The sequence below is a fragment of the Pipistrellus kuhlii genome, unplaced genomic scaffold (genome assembly GCF_014108245.1).
Source record: "Pipistrellus kuhlii isolate mPipKuh1 unplaced genomic scaffold, mPipKuh1.p scaffold_m20_p_17, whole genome shotgun sequence".
NCBI classification, from domain to species: domain Eukaryota; kingdom Metazoa; phylum Chordata; class Mammalia; order Chiroptera; family Vespertilionidae; genus Pipistrellus; species Pipistrellus kuhlii.
Genome location: NW_023425482.1, coordinates 13,974,279 through 13,991,095, shown reverse-complemented (window position 1 = coordinate 13,991,095; position 16,817 = coordinate 13,974,279). Strand labels below are relative to the sequence as shown.

Here is a 16,817-nt window from a genome sequence, read left to right as displayed (position 1 = left end):
GAAACTTGCCAAACCTGTTTGGGGCTTTCTCAGGGAGGAACACTGGAAACCCCAAACTCTCTGTAAGGCTGGATTCACCTTCTCAGCAAGGTCTTCCCTGACCTAATTAAAAACACCCCTCCTGACATCACAACAGCCCAGAAGCAAATATCTGGGTTCAAGTTCTGGTTCCACTACTTGTGACCGTGGTTGAGTGACTCGACCCTTTGTGCCTGCTTCCTGAGGATGAATGAAAAGACGTGGGCTTGCGATGAGCACTGAAGACATAAACCATGTTAGAACAGTGCCCGACACACAGCCAGCCCTGGCTGGTCTATTTCATTTGCTGCCTCACTACCTGCGAGTATTGGGTTTCTCGACTGACTGGGATTATGTATCTTGTCCCAGTAGAATGTGGGGTGGCAGAGAGGAGGAACCCTGCTGTGTTCTTGTCCTGATGTTTTGTTCCTAAGTTCCAAGCACCAAGAGCAGTGTCTCGCCCTGGCTGATTTGGTTCAGTGGATAGAGCCTGGGCCCTCGGACTGAAGGGTCCCAGGTTTAGTTCTGGTCAAGGGCACATACCTCAATTGCAGGCTCCATCCCCAGCCCTGGTCGGGGCACATGCAGGAGGCAACCTATGTCTCTCTCACATTGATGTTTCTCTCTCTCTCTCTCTCCTCCCCCCCTTCCACTCTCTCTAAAAATTAATGGGAAAATATCCTCAGGTGAAGATTAACAACAACAACAAAAGAGTAGTGTCTGATGCTTTTGTGACAAGACAGCAGCCACTAATGCAGCTGGCCGAGGTCAACTAAGTAAAGAAGTCATCAGGTGGAGAACCAGGGATGTGATTTAACAAAAGTAAGAGTATCCCAAGCTCTGCATTATCTATTCCACAAAATGTATATAAAATGAAAGCCTAGATGAAGAGTTTGGTTTTAGTTTGTTTCTTTGGGGCAGGGGTTTTGGAAAACTCCCCACTTGGTAACACGTAACTGTCAGTTTGACTCATCCACGAATATTAAATCTTTATAATGGACCAGGCACTGACCCAGGCCCTGAGGGTCAGGAATAAAATGGTTCTGGCCCCTGCACCCCAGGGTGCCAAGATTCTGACCGGGGGACCAGCAGCTAAGCAGACATCACAAGAAAGACAGCCTCTGTTTGCCCTCCCCTCTCCCATACCCACAAGGAGCTGGGGACATCGAAAAAGGGGCACTTAGCAAATTCTTAGAAGAGCTTCTTAGAAGAGGGAATATCTAAGCTTAGTCTTTAATAAGGCTGGTGTCAGCCAGGTGAGCTGGGGGTGGGGCGGGGCATCCAGGTGAGGGAGCAGAGGTGAGAGAGAAAGAGCGCTGGTGCCTGCAGCTGTTTGATTTGTCAAGCGTAGAATGGTTATGTGCACTGGCATGCACATGCTTTTGAGAGCAGAAAAGGACAGACTTTTAAAAGGCCTAAATACTAAAAAGATAATGTGTACTCACATGTAATTCCAAATATAAATATCATTAATAAAACGTACATTAATCTGATGTCCAAATAGTCAAAGCTTTACAACGTACAAAGCCAAAAAGCCATTATGTTAGTTAAAGCTCAGGACTCTGAGCTTCATCCTGAGGAAAATGGGAGTGTCATCAGGGACTTAACCCTGAGTAGCTAATGTGGCTGCAATGGAGGAGGAATTCATTGAAAGGAAGACAAGTATCAGGCGTAAGCAATCCCTCCTTGGTTTCTGCAGGAGAAAACGGCAATGGAGATTAGGCAATGGCAGTAAAAATGGAATAAAGCATACGAATTAGGAAAAAGAAGATGTAGACTTACAAGGGTTTAATTATTGGGTTTGGGTAGTTAAGGAAGGTACTCAGATCTCTTTGGTAGGCAACTGGACAAATCAATGATGAAAAGAGCTTTTGATATCATTTTTGTCACCCACTCTGCTGACTTCCTATAGACAACTCCTTCAGCCCACAATGCTATACTGTCCAATACAGTTAGGACTACCCACATGTGGCTATTTATGCTTAAATTAACACAATTTAAGCAAAATTAAAAGTGCAGTTTCTTAGCGACACTAGCCACTTTCCAAGTGCAAGTTGCTAGTGGCTACCGCGCTGGACAGAGCAGAAAATTATATTGGCTGCACCAAGCTCCCATCCTCCCATCAACTTCAGTAAGTTGTCCGTGGTCCCACACATTTATATTTTGTTTTTATTTTTAAATTAAAAGATGTCAAGCTACTTCTAAAGATAGGAATTTCAATCTACTTACAAGCATAAATTCATTGTCATGGCATATATACATTTGGAAGCATAGGAAGGCAAGATTAGAAGCCAATCCTTCATGATTCCCTAGTCTTAGATAAAAGTAAAAGAGGCTTGCTGCAAACAAGTTGGAGCCACCTAATGTCAAATAACAAGTAATTATGGTAATTATGAGGGTGTTTCTGATAAAGTACCCATAGCCAGGGGGAGGAGGAGGGGGAGAGTTAACAGTAAGGTTCTATTGATCTCCCTTTTAATACCTGCAAAGTTCCTATGAACAAACTATAGTCTGCTGGGGTTAGAGGGAAAAGGAAGGTATAGGGGAGGTAAATGGTGATGGAGGCTTGAGTTGGGGTGGTGAACACACAATAGAGCAGCGTTTTTCAACCGCTGTTCCACGGCACACTAGTGTGCCTCGAAATGTTGCCTGGTGTGCCGTAGGTGCAGACCAGACAGCATTTTATAATTTTTCCACTATTTTGTTTACTTAATTTTCATAATAAAGTAATTATACAATTACTTTCTTGTGTTATTTGATTCTATTAAGAGAATTACTTTATATTGATATATAGTCAATATAGGCACAGAGTTAAATTTTTTAACATTTTCTAATGGTGGTGTGCCTCGTGATTTTTTTCATGAAACAAGTGTGCCTTTGCCCAAAAAAAGGTTGAAAAACACTGCAATAGAGGGTACAGATGATGTGTTGTGGAATTGTACACCTGAAACCTGCACAGTTTTATTAACCAGGGTCATCCCGATAAACTCAACAAAAGGGGGAAAAATAATGGGAATGATAATATCTTAAAATAACAAAAATGACAACAACTATATTTGATTTCAAGTTGAATAGAAAGAAAAGGTGTTATTTTCCTCATGCAGGTGGAAGGCAAGGAGACGCAGGAGTTTACTTCAGATCAACGGAGAGGTCCCTTTCTAAGTTTCCCAGCAACCTTACAAAGGGGATCCACCCCTATCATGGGAGAAGGTGGCTTGGTGATTTGGACAAAGGTGCCTCGACTTTGAGAAATTGTAACTCATACTGCTATTAACTAAGAAAAGGTTCCATTGACCACCTGTGCTCACAGAAACTTCAGTCACAGAAAAACAGTCCCTTCCTCATAGAGGATACTTAGTCATCATAGAGGAAATTGTATAAAAATAATGAGGATCACTGAATCAAAAGTTTCACCACATACTATGTGCCAGGCACAATTGGTAATATTATGGGAAAGGAAAAGTCAAGTGTTATCACTCTTGGTCAGCTCCTGTCCAGGTCAGAGTAAAAGTTGAAGTACCTGTCATGGTCTCTATGGTGTTGTCATGTTTATTTTATGGTGTTGTCATGTTTATTTTATGATTTGCATGATCTGAACTCATGCATTCTTCCTTGACTTCACTTCCTAATGGTCATCCTTCACTAAATGAGCACCTGCTATACCGGCTGATGGCTGTTCAAGATGTTTACGTATAATGCTCCTGTATAGGGCCTTTATAAGTTCTGTTTATTCTGCCCAGAACATTGACCCGCACCTGCCTCACACCCTCATTTCCTTCCTGCTCATGGGTCAATTTCAGTGAGACCATCCCTGACCCCCTAACCCCATAAGAAAGCCCCACCTCATCATTCCCCATGACCACCTCCCTGCCTTACATTTCTTCGTAATTCTTTACCTGCTGATGATTGTACATTTTCTCCCACTATAGTACACTGCTGTATTCCCAGTGCCTGGACCATTCCTGGCATAGACTGGGCATGAAAATTACTTGTTGAATCAGTGAGTATTTCTGTCCTTGTTGAACCCTAGTTGGCAAATCCCTCTGCATTAAGTACTAAAATTATATCTTTTAAATATAATAATAGCAATGCATTTCATTTACTATTAAGTTTAATAAGGCATTAAGTCAAAGAATAAATGTGAACTATTAAATCCTTTTCTATACTGACATGATGAGTGGGCTGGCATGGAAACTTTCAGACAGTATGGAGAGTTCACTGTGTCTAAAATACTAGGGTCATTAAAGAATGTGGAGGAAAAGGAGCCACATGCTAACCTGACTAGCTCAGGGAAGGCCTGCAAATTCAGAGGACATTTAGATGGCCAATTGCTGGAAGCCAATTCCAGCATGTTATAACTTCAAGAGTTTCATCGAAAGGTTGATGGAACTTGGGGACTCAACAAGGGCTGAGTCATATATGTTATCACCTTCTCGAATGGCTAAAGGCATTTCCCCAAAACTGAAAAGGATATATAAATTGATTGCTTATTGCCAGACAGTTCCGGGCATCTTAATCTACATGTTATTGCCTCCTGTTGGCCAAACACCTGAACAGCTGTACCAAACCCTACCCTTTGATAGGTGTATCTCCACCTTGCCTCAGGACAAACTGTGTTAACAAAAAGCAAGGGGCTCTGAGACAAGGAGAACTTAGTTTCTTCAGCCAAGCTCCTCTGCGCCCCGCTCCCCTTCAAAATTATGTTTCATCTCTGAACTCTTAATTTACACACAGCCCCTTCTCCAGGTTTCTTGAACACTTCTAGATGCTGTATCAAGACCACAGGTATTAGCCAATATACATATAAAAAGATGTTCAACATCATCAATCATTATGGAAATGCAAATTAAAACCATAATAAAATATTACTTCACACCTGTCAGAATGGCTATCATCAACAAATCAACAAACAATGAGTGTTATGAGAATTTGGAGGGGAAAAAAAAAAGACCCTCATGTACTCTTGGTGGGACTATGGAAAACAGTATGGAAGGTCCTTGAATGCCCAGTAGCTATGGGCATTTATTCAAAGAAATCAAAAACATTTATTTGAAAAGATATATGCATCCCTATGTTCATTGTGACATTATTTATAATTGCTGAGAGTCCACTGAAAAAATTTGAGTAATGATGATGTGGTACGTATATACGATGGAATAGTACACAGCCATGACAAAGAATGAAATCTTGTCACTGGTGACAACATGGATAGACCTAGAGAATATTATGGTAAGTGTAATAAGTCTGATAGAGAAAGAGAAAGATAATATGATTTCACTTTTATCTAAATCCTAAAAACTGAAATAAATGAATAAATAAAACAGAAACAAACTCATAGATATAGAGAGCAAATGAATAGGAATAAATAAATGGTTTGCAGATGTGAGGTGATTTGAAGGAGAGGTGAAAAAGTTGAATGGGTTAAGGAGTATAATTGCCAATTATAACAAGTCTCGGGGATATAAAGTATAGCAGAGAGAATACAGTCAGTGATACTGTAATTACTACCTTTGGTGACAGATGGACACTAGACTTATGGGACCGATCACTTTGTAAGGTTATGAATGTGTGATCCCTATGTTATACACCTAAAACTAATGTAATGTTGTATGTCAACTGTAATTTAAAAATATATAAAAATAAAACTAAAAGGGTCCCAGTGACCATCTGGTCACCATGGAAATAAAAATAGTTGTTCAGAGGATGGCGTGACTTATGGGAGGTCATGGAGTGGCCAAGATCTGCCCAACGTGCAGCCCTCCCAAGTCAGTTGCTAACTTGGCACAGTCTCTACTCCACCATGGACTTAATGCAAGGTGTGCAGTCCACCCCAAACAGGGAGCCAGGCAGGTCTGAGCCAGCAGGAGCTCGGCAGTTTGCACTGACATCATGCACAGCCCAGTGGACAGTTTCCTCAACCCCCGAGCTGCCATAAAATCCAGCCTGAAAAAAACACCTCCAAAGGGCCGGGCCCATTATGGTCCAGTGGCCTCTCATGTGACTCTCACTCCAGGTCCATTCTTCCTTCCAGCATCCTCTGACACTGACAAATGTCCTGGCTATGAACCCTGCATGGAGCCCAATGGGATTGTTGCTGCTGAGATATTTGACTCACGTTAACAGGGCTCCGCATGATTAATGATAATTTTGTGTGTGTTTTTTTTCGAGACCATCAACTTTGTTATAAAAATTTGCCCCCCAGAAACCATTAAACTTGATATCACTGTACATTAACATACAACCTTAGCAGCCATTTGGGTGGAGTGGGGGTGGGGGGGTACTGATCTCGTTGCCAAGAGATTTTTGAACATAACTTCACAACTAGGTTCCTGTACTTAGGTGTTTGTTAATAAACTATTCATTGTGTTGTGTGTGGAGACAGCCCAGAGTCACAGAATAGGCAAGAAGTTACTTAAGCCTAGTTTTAAACACTGATCATAAATTTCAGGTTGTTTAACTTTTCTGAAATTCAGTAGTCTCATTTTAAAAATGAAAAGACAAAAGCTTTATGTGGGCGGCTGATGAGAGGATTAGATATTTGTTCAATACTCGCACGTAGAATAATATTAGTTATCAGTGTTATTTTTGAGAAGAAAGTTTTGGAAGGAAGCAAATATGATGTAGGCATTAGAAATGTGTGTCAAAAGGAATTTTGTAATATCCTAATAAATAGAAAGGAGAACAAAAAAGATCTATCAGAGATTAAGTACACCTGATTTACCTTAGGAATAAGAATAAAATAGCTTTCTCTTTTAACAAATGGTAAGAAATAACAAATATTGGCAAGAATGTGGATAATTGGTGGGAATATAAATGGGTGCAACCATTATGAGAAATAGTAGGAACGTCCCTCAAAAAATTAAAAACAGAACTATCACATGATCCAGCATAAATATCACTTCTGGGTATTTAGTCTAAGAAAATGAAAATACTACTTTAAAAGTATTATTTACATTAGCCAAGATATGGAAACAACTTAAGTATCCATCAGTGGATGAATAAATAAATAGATGTGGCACACATACACAGCAGAATATTATTTAGCCATAAAAAGAAGGTAATCTTGCCATTTGCAAAAACATGGATGGACCATGAGGGCATTGTGTTAAGTGAACTAAGTCAGACAGAGAAGACAAATATTGTATAATCTCACTTATACTAGAAAGTGAAATCTACAAAGCAAAAGAAAAAAACAAAATGCCAACTCAGAGATACAGTGAACAGATTGGTATTGCATATTTGAAAGCTGCTAAGAGGGTAAATCTTTAAAAAGTCCTCATCACAAGAAAAAAAAAAACTTTTTAACTATGCATGGTGGTCGATGTCAATCAGCTTATTGTGTTGATCGTTTTGCAGTAATTTAATCATTATGCTGTATCTGAAACTAATACAATGCTATGTGTTAATTGTACCTCAATTTGAAAGAAATAAAAATTGCACTGCTAACAAAAGATTCCCACTCAAAATGTAACTTATAAGAAATTTTTCAAGAAAACATTTAATATAAAAAGCAGGGAGTTCTTAAGGCTTTTGAAATTCTTGAACCTGTCAATAAAAACCTAGTTGATTGATATTTACATGAATTTCCCCATTTATTCCCCAAACTGCACTCTTTTAGCAACATCATTTCATAAAATACAAAATAGGATATTTTGTCACCAACAGGTGACAAAAAAAGGCACACATACCCATGCATATATGTATAGGCATACACACACGTTTAATAAATGCAAATTTATTTTATATTCTTCTTTTTGCATTAAAAACCAAAGGCATATTTGTCTTTGAGGAATATTATATAATAAAAGGCTAACATGCAAATTGACTGAATGGCAAATGACTGGTTGCTATGATATGCACTGACCACCAGGGGGCAGATGCTCAACACAAGAGCTGCCCCTTGGTGGGAGCATCGCTCAGCCAGAAGCTGGGCTCATGGCTGGCGAGCGCAGAGGTGGTGGTGGTTGTCTCTCCTGCCTCTGCAGCAGCGCTAAGGATGTCCATGGGAAGTGGGCCTAAGCTGGCAGTCAGACATCCCCCAAGGGCTCCTGGAATGCAAGAAGATGCAGGCCAGGCTGAGTGACCCCCTGCCGTCCCGCTGGGTGCATGAATTTTGTGCACTGGACCTCTAGTTATTAATATAATAGAGATCTCTGGTGTTTGGGTCCAAACACACAGAAGTGTGGACTCCGCCTTTGCAGAGCTGAGGATCTGAAGCAGCATGCCTTGGGACCTCTGGGGAGCCTGAGCTGATTATCACTGCACAGGCCATACACCATGATAGACAGTGACTCATCAAGTCTGGGATGGTCCTGTAGCAACTGCCTTTATAAGCTCCACGGGTGAACCACTGCAGCTCTCCTCACCCTTGGGTGTGCAGCAAAGTGGCAAGGTAACAAGATCATCTTCACCTAAGTTACAACCCCTGTTCCCTCCATATCTGGGCTCTCAACATTCAGAAAATCATAGGCACAGGAAGAATATGAATCGTCTTCCCTTATCAGCCTAGCTTCACCACTATCTTATTACAAGCCCAAGTAGGTCTGAGGAAAGAGAGACTAAGCCACAGCACCAAAGGAGACCTCAGGAGAAACTAGAAACCATCCCTATATCTTCTTTCCAACTGATGATCAGTTGGTAAATGTGTGTTGAGATGGAGGAAGGAGGTGGGGAGGGAGAGTGCTTGGTAGGGAGGAGGCCTAAGTGCTCTGAGAGCGCCCTAGGTCCCTGGGGTCGGCCCTACCCACCACTGCAGCAGCACCAAGCCGCCACCCAGCGTAGCCCCACCATGGCGGCCTCACTGGATCCTCCAGCCTTGCCAGACTTCCTCCTCCTAAGGAACGAGCCATGCCCTCTACCAGCAGGTTCGTGACGTTTCCTCTTCCCATCACGTCTCAGCTTAATGACAGCTTTCCTCAGGGCGGCCTCCTCCGCACCCCCTCCACCACGCATGCCTTCCTCGCTCCGTGCACCTTTCTATGGAAGCACTTACCGAAGCTGTAATTGCATGTTTCCAGGATTCCTTAATGGACAGATCTGCTCCCGCAAGATTATAACCTATAAATCCCACAAGGGCAGGAACATACCTTTTAAAAAACAATCATTCCATCTCTTGTACCTAACCAAAGGCCCTGACATCGAGAACGATGTGAAAAAATGTTAATAAAAAGATGGAATGGACAATAGCAAACAGGACTCTGGAGAAACCTAAATTGAAAAAAAAAAAAAAAAGGCTTTAAGACCCACTCTAGAGAAATGTGATGGATGGCTACTACTCTTACTACTGCCACCGCCGTTACTATGAGGACCAGTGTTAGGAGCAGCATTTTCCAATGCTTACGAAGCACTTCCCGCTGTGAGCCAGGCGAGGTGCCAAGATGCTTCATCTCATGGAGTTCTCTGGTAGGAAAAACACTATTAACATTTCGTAGATGAGGAAACCGAGACTCAGCAGAAATGAAGCAACTTGCCCAGGGCCACCCAGCTGGTGCGGGAAAATGGGAAGGCTGGGGTGTTCGCTAACCATTTGGCTACCAGGCTGCAGCTCTAGACACAGCCATGTGTCTGAAACGCCCCACACCACCCTCTGCCAAGCTGTGCATTGAACCAAAGAATTTTTAATCTCTAGACATTCCAATTGGGTAAATAAAGCTATTGCCACTTGACTGCAAGGGAAGTCAAGAGGTTAATCGACTTACTGCGTTTGCCATAAAGGGAAATTTGAAATATCAACAAAAAAAAAAAAAAAATCAATATGGCTTCAAACTGCTGCAAATTAAAAACAGATCACAGCCTTTTTTTTTTCTTTTTTTTTACAAAAATATGACTACATTTCAGCATAAAGTCATTTAAAAATAACTATTTCCAGACACCATATGGGTTATGTACCAGTTTCACATGATTAGTGTAATTTCTGAAGGAAGTTGTTATCAGAACCACAAGGTTGAAAAATCATTTTAGCCCAAAACCGCAGGAAATATTCAAAGGTAAAAACCTTAATGGAAAAACAAATGTTGAAGGTAAGACGATTGGTCAGGAGAAAACCTGCAAAGAGTGAGCTCTAAATTCCGGCACACAGGGGAAATCTAGGCTCCAGGAAAACTTATGAGAATCGGGGATTGGTTTATTTTGTAAACCCAAATCACAAACCAGGTGGATTCCAAAACCATTATTATTTTCAGAGAGCTCGAGTTAAACAATACTCCAGTTCTGTCCACTAAACATGGGCCAATCTGTGTCTCTTTTGGAGACACTCATGATTCCAGATCTGATGCTATTATTACCACAAGTACAGCAGAGAATAAAAATTAGTTTCAGAATCTGGTTTAGATGTGGGAAATAAGAAAAACCAACCATATAGAAAAAGAAGAACTTGGCACATTTTTTTTATTCCTTTATGAGTGAAATTTATAGAAAAAAAGGGGGCAGGATCCTCGTTTTTCCAATTTTCCTAAGTACAAATATAAGAGGATGTCAGACTTCCCAATGGCTGTGGCTATTATGTTAATACATCACGTTAAGTTTTTCTATTCTGTAATCGGTTTCATCACCATCACCCAGCAGATGTTACACTGCAAATGCATAATTATCCCTGGCTGGTGTGGCTCAGCTGGTTGGGCGTGGTCCCCTGCACCAGGAGGTTGCTTTTTTTGTTTTTTGTTGTGTGTGTGTGTGTGTGTGTGTGTGTTTTCAGTCTCCATAGAGACCGTCAAATATTGCCAGTGCTGACTATATTTCAAGTCCTCACGGCGGGGTATTGGGAAAAGTTTTCAATTAGCAATAATCACACCTTGGATAAATCTCATGACAACGATACTGCCACTAAGCTAAGTTTGGAGGTTGCTGGTTTGATTCCCAACCAAGAGCACATGCCAGGTAGCAGGCTCGATCCCAGGTAGAGGGGAAGCAGGAGCAGCTGATCAATGCTGTGTCTCACATCTATGTTTCTATCTCTCTCTCCTTCTGTCTTCCTCTCTCTCTCTAAAATCAATACACTTTAAAAAAAAAAAAAAAAGCATAATGAACTCCATCCTGTTAACAAGCATAATAGATCTATATTGACTAGATACACAGACCTTGTAGAATTTAGAGTCATTAGCATATTGATATTAATCTATTCCAATAAACTGGGTAAACCTGCCACTATACAGAGCCTGAGAAGAAAATGAGGTTTATTAAGATCCTGCTGAAACCGGTTTGGCTCAGTGGATAGAGCGTCGGCCTACGGACTGAAGGGTGCCAGGTTCGATTCCAGTCAAGGGTATGTGCCTTGGTTGTGGGCACATCCCCGGGGGTAGGGGGTGTGTGCAGGAGGCAACTGATTGATGTTTCTAGCTCTCTATCCCTCTCCCTTCCTCTCTGTAAAAAAAAAATCAATAAAATATATTTTTAAAAAAAGAAAAGAAAAAGAAAGATCCCCAGGAAATTCTGATCATTAAGACAGAAGTGGTTACACTCTGGTAACACAGAGATGTGCTTTGCTTTGTCCACCCTGAGCTTCTTACGAAAATGCTGGCTCAGTCGCCCGCATTAAACATGGAAAGACTTCACAGACTGTCCGGGTGTAAGGCTTGTCTGGGAAACTCAGAGAGGCTGGTGACCCTGTATCTCATTCCTGAGAATCTGGAGGTGACAAGAAACTGGAGGGCCCCTCCTTAGATGGCGACCCCGCCCTGCACACCACTGACTCCTCTGTACCCTCCCACATGCATCAAGACTGTTTCATTTCTTCACGAATCCTGCCTGGCCTCAGGACTTGAGCTTGGGACAACTGATGAAAAGAATGATAAGGGTAAGAAACAAGCAGCAGCAGCCAAAAGCATAGCAAGAGACCAGGGGGTGGTGTAACAATCACATATTCCAAGGATGTGCAAGGCTTCCAGAAGGCCATGTTCAAATGGTCAAATACTTCTAACGGACAACCTAAGGGCTGATGGCAATGTGCCCGCTTCAGCGAAAAGGAGACATGGTAACTTTGGTTATAATAGTTTTAAAGCATTGGATCTAGTCCCAGTTTCTTTCTTTTTTCTTTTTTCTTTTTTTCAGAGAGGAAGGGAGAGGGAGAGAGAGAGAAAAACATCAATTATGAGAGAGAATTATTGATTGGCTGCCTCCTACACGCCCCCTACTGGGGATTAAGCCCGCAACCAGGCATATGCCCTTAACCTGAATCAAAACCGGGACCCTGTAGTCCGCAGGCCAATGTTCTATCCACTGAACCAAACTAGTCAGGGCAGACCTCGGTTTCTTAGCATCTGCACTATTGACATTGATCTTTGTGGTGTTGGGCTGTCCTGTGCGTTATGGGATCCTTAGTAGCATGTCTGGCCTTGACTCACTAGATACTAGTAGCTTGTCCCCCAATCCTAGGTGTGACAACCAAGCATTGCCAAATGTCCCCTGGAGTCAAAATTCCTATGCTTGAGAACTGCTGTTCTAGGTAGAAAACCGATAAAAATGGGTTAAGAAGTGAAAATTCAAGAACTGAATAAAGGGAGGGTTTGAAATCTGTAGAATCCAGAGGTTTAGGTTTGATGAGGAAGAGGTAGAGAATGACTGTTGGGGGAGATGCTGAGTACAGCAGCCCCCTCATCTGTGGGGCATACGTCTCAAGCCCCTCAGTGGATACCTGAAACTGCAAATCGTGCTGAATTCTATATATACTGTGGGTTTTCTATTCATACATGCCTATGATGAAGTTTAATTCATAAATGAGGCACAATAGGGGGTGTGCAGGAGGAAGCTGATTGATGTTTCTCTCTCATTGATGTTTCTAACTCTCTATTCCTCTCCCTCTCTTTAAAATAAACTACCCAAAATAAGAGCACCTATGTCACTACTACTACTACTACTACTACTACTACTACTAGAGATAATTACCAACTACAACTGTAATCAGCCCCCCAAAATTCTGTCCCTTATACAAATTAATTACAAATAACTTTGCTATCTACAGTTTAGAATCCTACATGGATCTATCTTTAAGAGGATAGTGGCTTATCTGAATACCTGGCCAGGTATCTCTCTCTTTAAAATAAGTACAAAGACCTTCCAGTACCAAGAAGTATATGGTGGTAGAGTGACATAATGTCCACAGCAGATTTCTGGAATAAGTTAATAACATTTAAATTGGACCCTCTGACCCTGCATGGTGGAAAGTCCACCCCTGACCCGGGACCTCATAGAAGCTCTGCGGTACTCAGATCACATCCCCTCAGTCCCCCTGGCTTCAACCCAACCACCATGGACAGTTCAGACTTCTATGCCCAGATGATCACGTCCACCTCAAGCCAGCACTGTGTCTCTTTGCATGTCTGCCTCATGGCTTTCTTCTGTGCCACTGCCCGCTCAGCCTCCAGTCCAGCATTGAGGACGGAGTGAGTTACAGCCTCTGGGGTAATCCTCAACCAGTGGAGCATGGGACTCAGTGAAAGGCACCCTCCTGGGAAAGCGCCAGGAGACATCCATGTGCTTCTCAAAAGAGCTTAGCAGAACTGAGCTCCCTGTGGCCCCCAAAGAATCCTCCAGAAAGCACCCAAATACTGTTTTTCTTTCCTTGTCATGTTCTCCCTGCCCTCTCTCTTCTGGGATCACCTCCCCAGTAAACCATCCCAAATCAGTAGCACCCAAATCCTTGTCTTGGGTTTTACTTTGGAGAAAAAAACAAATTTAGGCAAGAGTCGAGGCACAATGATCCAAGGTAATCACAGCAAGCATGTTTCCTGTGGACCAGGTGCCATTTCCAGAACTTCGCCTAAATTAATTCATCATTCCTTTGAAGTAAGTTATAATTTGCACCCTGCTTGAGATATGTGGGAACTGAGGTCCAGAGCACTTAAGTAACCTTCCACCAAATGGTGGAACTGGGATTTGAACATGATCTGGCTCCAGAGCCTTAATCACCATTATACTGCCCTCATCAGACACCAAGTGCCTAAGTTTCCTGTCACAGCAGAAAATATGACCCACTACTGTCTTCCACCCAGAGCAGACCCTCCTACTGGGAGATGCCTCACTTCTGATCATTCCTGTCCTCTTCCCGGAGGCAACCCCAGAACCCAGCAGTGTGCCTTATGCTCACAGTCCTGGGACATCCTTCCAAACAGATTCCCACACAGAGGACTCCTGCAAAGCCTGTAGTGTGGCCTGGGACACTCGGGCAGGAGGAGTGAGAAGGAGCCCGCCGCTGAGCACTGCTGAGGTTACTAATGGGAACTGAAGCCCAGAGAGTCCCATTTTAAGCCCCAGATTTAAGTATCGGGTCTAGTAATAATTAATGTCGTTTTTAATAGTACATAAACAACTTTAAAAATCAGCCTAAGCTGAAGAACGTTTATGTGCCTTCTCTTCCTTTGGCTATACAAACTTGCATTTGATCAACATGGATAATTAATCTAAAGATGAACAGTAGAAAAAAATAAATTTTTATAAAACAAAGGAAGATTGGATTAGCATTTGTTGCCCCCCCCCAAACAAAAACACTCACAGAAAAAAAACAAAACAAAAAAAAACCCACCCACACATACAAAGCTTTAACTCTCCAGTTCTTATTTTTACAAAAGTATCCTAACTTCAGAGATGCCTGGCTCAAGACCAAGAACTCTGGCCATGGTTGAATGCCCTGAATTCTTTACCCCAGCATCTGGCTTCCCTGTGGGGAATGCCCCACAATGTCATAAAAATACAATCTCTATCAAATACACATGAAGCAATTACTGGGCAATCACATAGTGGTACAGCATTAATAAGTATTACTTTTATAATCATCACTATAAATCATAACAAGGAAAGCTAATATGTTAACTCTTATTATGTGCCAAGCATGGTTTAAAACCTTCTGCATGCATTAACTCAATTTCATGTTCTTTAGAAATATGAGACACATAATAACAATGTCAATGTTATAGTTAAGACAACTGATGCACAAAGAAGCTAAGTCACTTGCCCAATATCATATAGAAAAGATGAAAATACAGGAATTTATGATAGGAGGGTACTGGTACCTTTAAGAGGGGGAATGATGTAAGCCAAGAGAGACTTTATCCCTGGGCTAAGATTTGATATTATTGGAAATAATAATGCAAGCATACATGGAGAATGCTTTCTCTGAGTCATTTTGTTTAATCCACATAATGATATTTGAATGTAGGGAAAATTTTATCCATATTTGGGGGACAGTGTAAAGAAATGAAGATTTAAGCAAGTTTAGCAATGTAACATGCTATTAAGTGTGAGAGGCAGGATTTGAACTTAAGATTGTCTATGTTTAGAGCCTATGCTTTCATCCCACTACATTCCACTATAGTACATATGAGCCTGGGAAAGGAAAAGGGGGTGGGAGATCTTTGGGACCCAGGTGATTAAATGTCAACAGTCTCCTTGCTTTTGAATATCCAGATCCCTCTGCCTGGAATACAGCCTGTTGCTAAGTTAGGTCCTTTGAACAACATCTAAATGATCTTCATGTCTCAGCCAGCATAACTATTAGGGGAGAAAGTTATCCATGGCATCCAAAATATTTATTACGAGCACTTGTATATGTTAGATATTGTGAGGGAAATCAGACAGAGTCCTGTCTTGCAGTTCTTAAAGTCTAGTGGGAGAGATAACAATACTCAAAGAATCACACAATTCAGTGTACAATTATGAATGAAGATGAGTACTGTGAAAGGTAGAGACATGGTGTTGTGAACATGTAACCAAAGGGACCTGAACGAATCCAGTGCGGAGAGGGCTTTCCTCGGGGTGGAATGGAGACCTGAGGACAACTGGAGTTACATGGGGCAAGCTTTCATCAGGGTATGACCTCTGAAAAGCCCTCCACTGCTGGTTCTTGTAAATCAAAGGCCTTGGTCTTTAAGAATCCAGTGTCCACTACAGAGGAGGAGGAGGGGGAGGGAGTAGAGAAGAAAAAGCTATGAATGAATGAATCAAGAGCTTGAATTGAGTTCTGCATTCCTGTTGCAACATCATAAAGCTCCATGAGGTAATGAATGCCTGTGACCAGAGAAGAGAGATAAGAAAGGGTTTTTGAGGATACCTTCGCAGGATTACAAAGTATTATGTTTGACAGAAAAGGGATTTTAAGTGTGAACCTCAATTCTACCCTACTACCTTGTTTCCCCGAAAGTAAGACAGTGTCTTATATTAATTTTTGCTCCCAAAGATGCTCTAGGTCTTAATTTGAGGGGATGTCTTATTTTTCCATGAAGAAGAATATGGTACACATTTATTGTTAAATGAAAATAAAGGAAATTTATTACCTGTATACGGTACGGTAGTACGGTAGTTGTCAACACAAACCAGACAAACTGTGAATCCTACAGTATCAAGAATTTACTCATTTATTCAATGACAATCATGTCATCATCTTCTGGAACATCATAATAACGATCCAATTCCTGAATTTCCTGGTGAATTTCTTGTGACTCCATTTCTTTCAGAATCAGTGGACCAAATCTCTCATGTTTAGCAATAGCATTCTGAGACAGAGCCTAGGGGGGCCTTATTTTTGGGGGGATGCCTTATATTTCACTCAGAAGGAAACCTGTAAGTAGGTCTTATTTTCGGAGGATGTCTTATTTTCGGGGAAACACGGTATATTATCACATGGACTCAAGGTTGTTTTTTATAAGTAACTGAACCAATGACAGTAATATAATAAGAAAACAAGAAATAAAATCATTGAAAACTGCCTATAAACTCCATAGCTAAATATTTTTTTTTAAAAAAAATCAACATGAGAAACAATAGCAAACATGACTTGATTCTCAAATACAGGGTAGATGGGACTTAGAATA

At 41.5% G+C, this 16,817-nt stretch overlaps 1 protein-coding gene and 1 non-coding gene across 2 annotated transcripts in view; both read right to left on the bottom strand.

Moving 5' to 3' along the window:
- Positions 1-16,817, bottom strand: part of ADAMTS18 (ADAM metallopeptidase with thrombospondin type 1 motif 18) — a 128,935-nt gene that overhangs the window by 83,572 nt on the left and 28,546 nt on the right. The gene's annotated exons all lie outside the window — the stretch shown is intronic.
- LOC118721014 lies at positions 10,712-10,851 on the bottom strand. Its single transcript, XR_004988591.1, has one exon. It is a non-coding gene; the product is annotated as a U4 spliceosomal RNA (small nuclear RNA).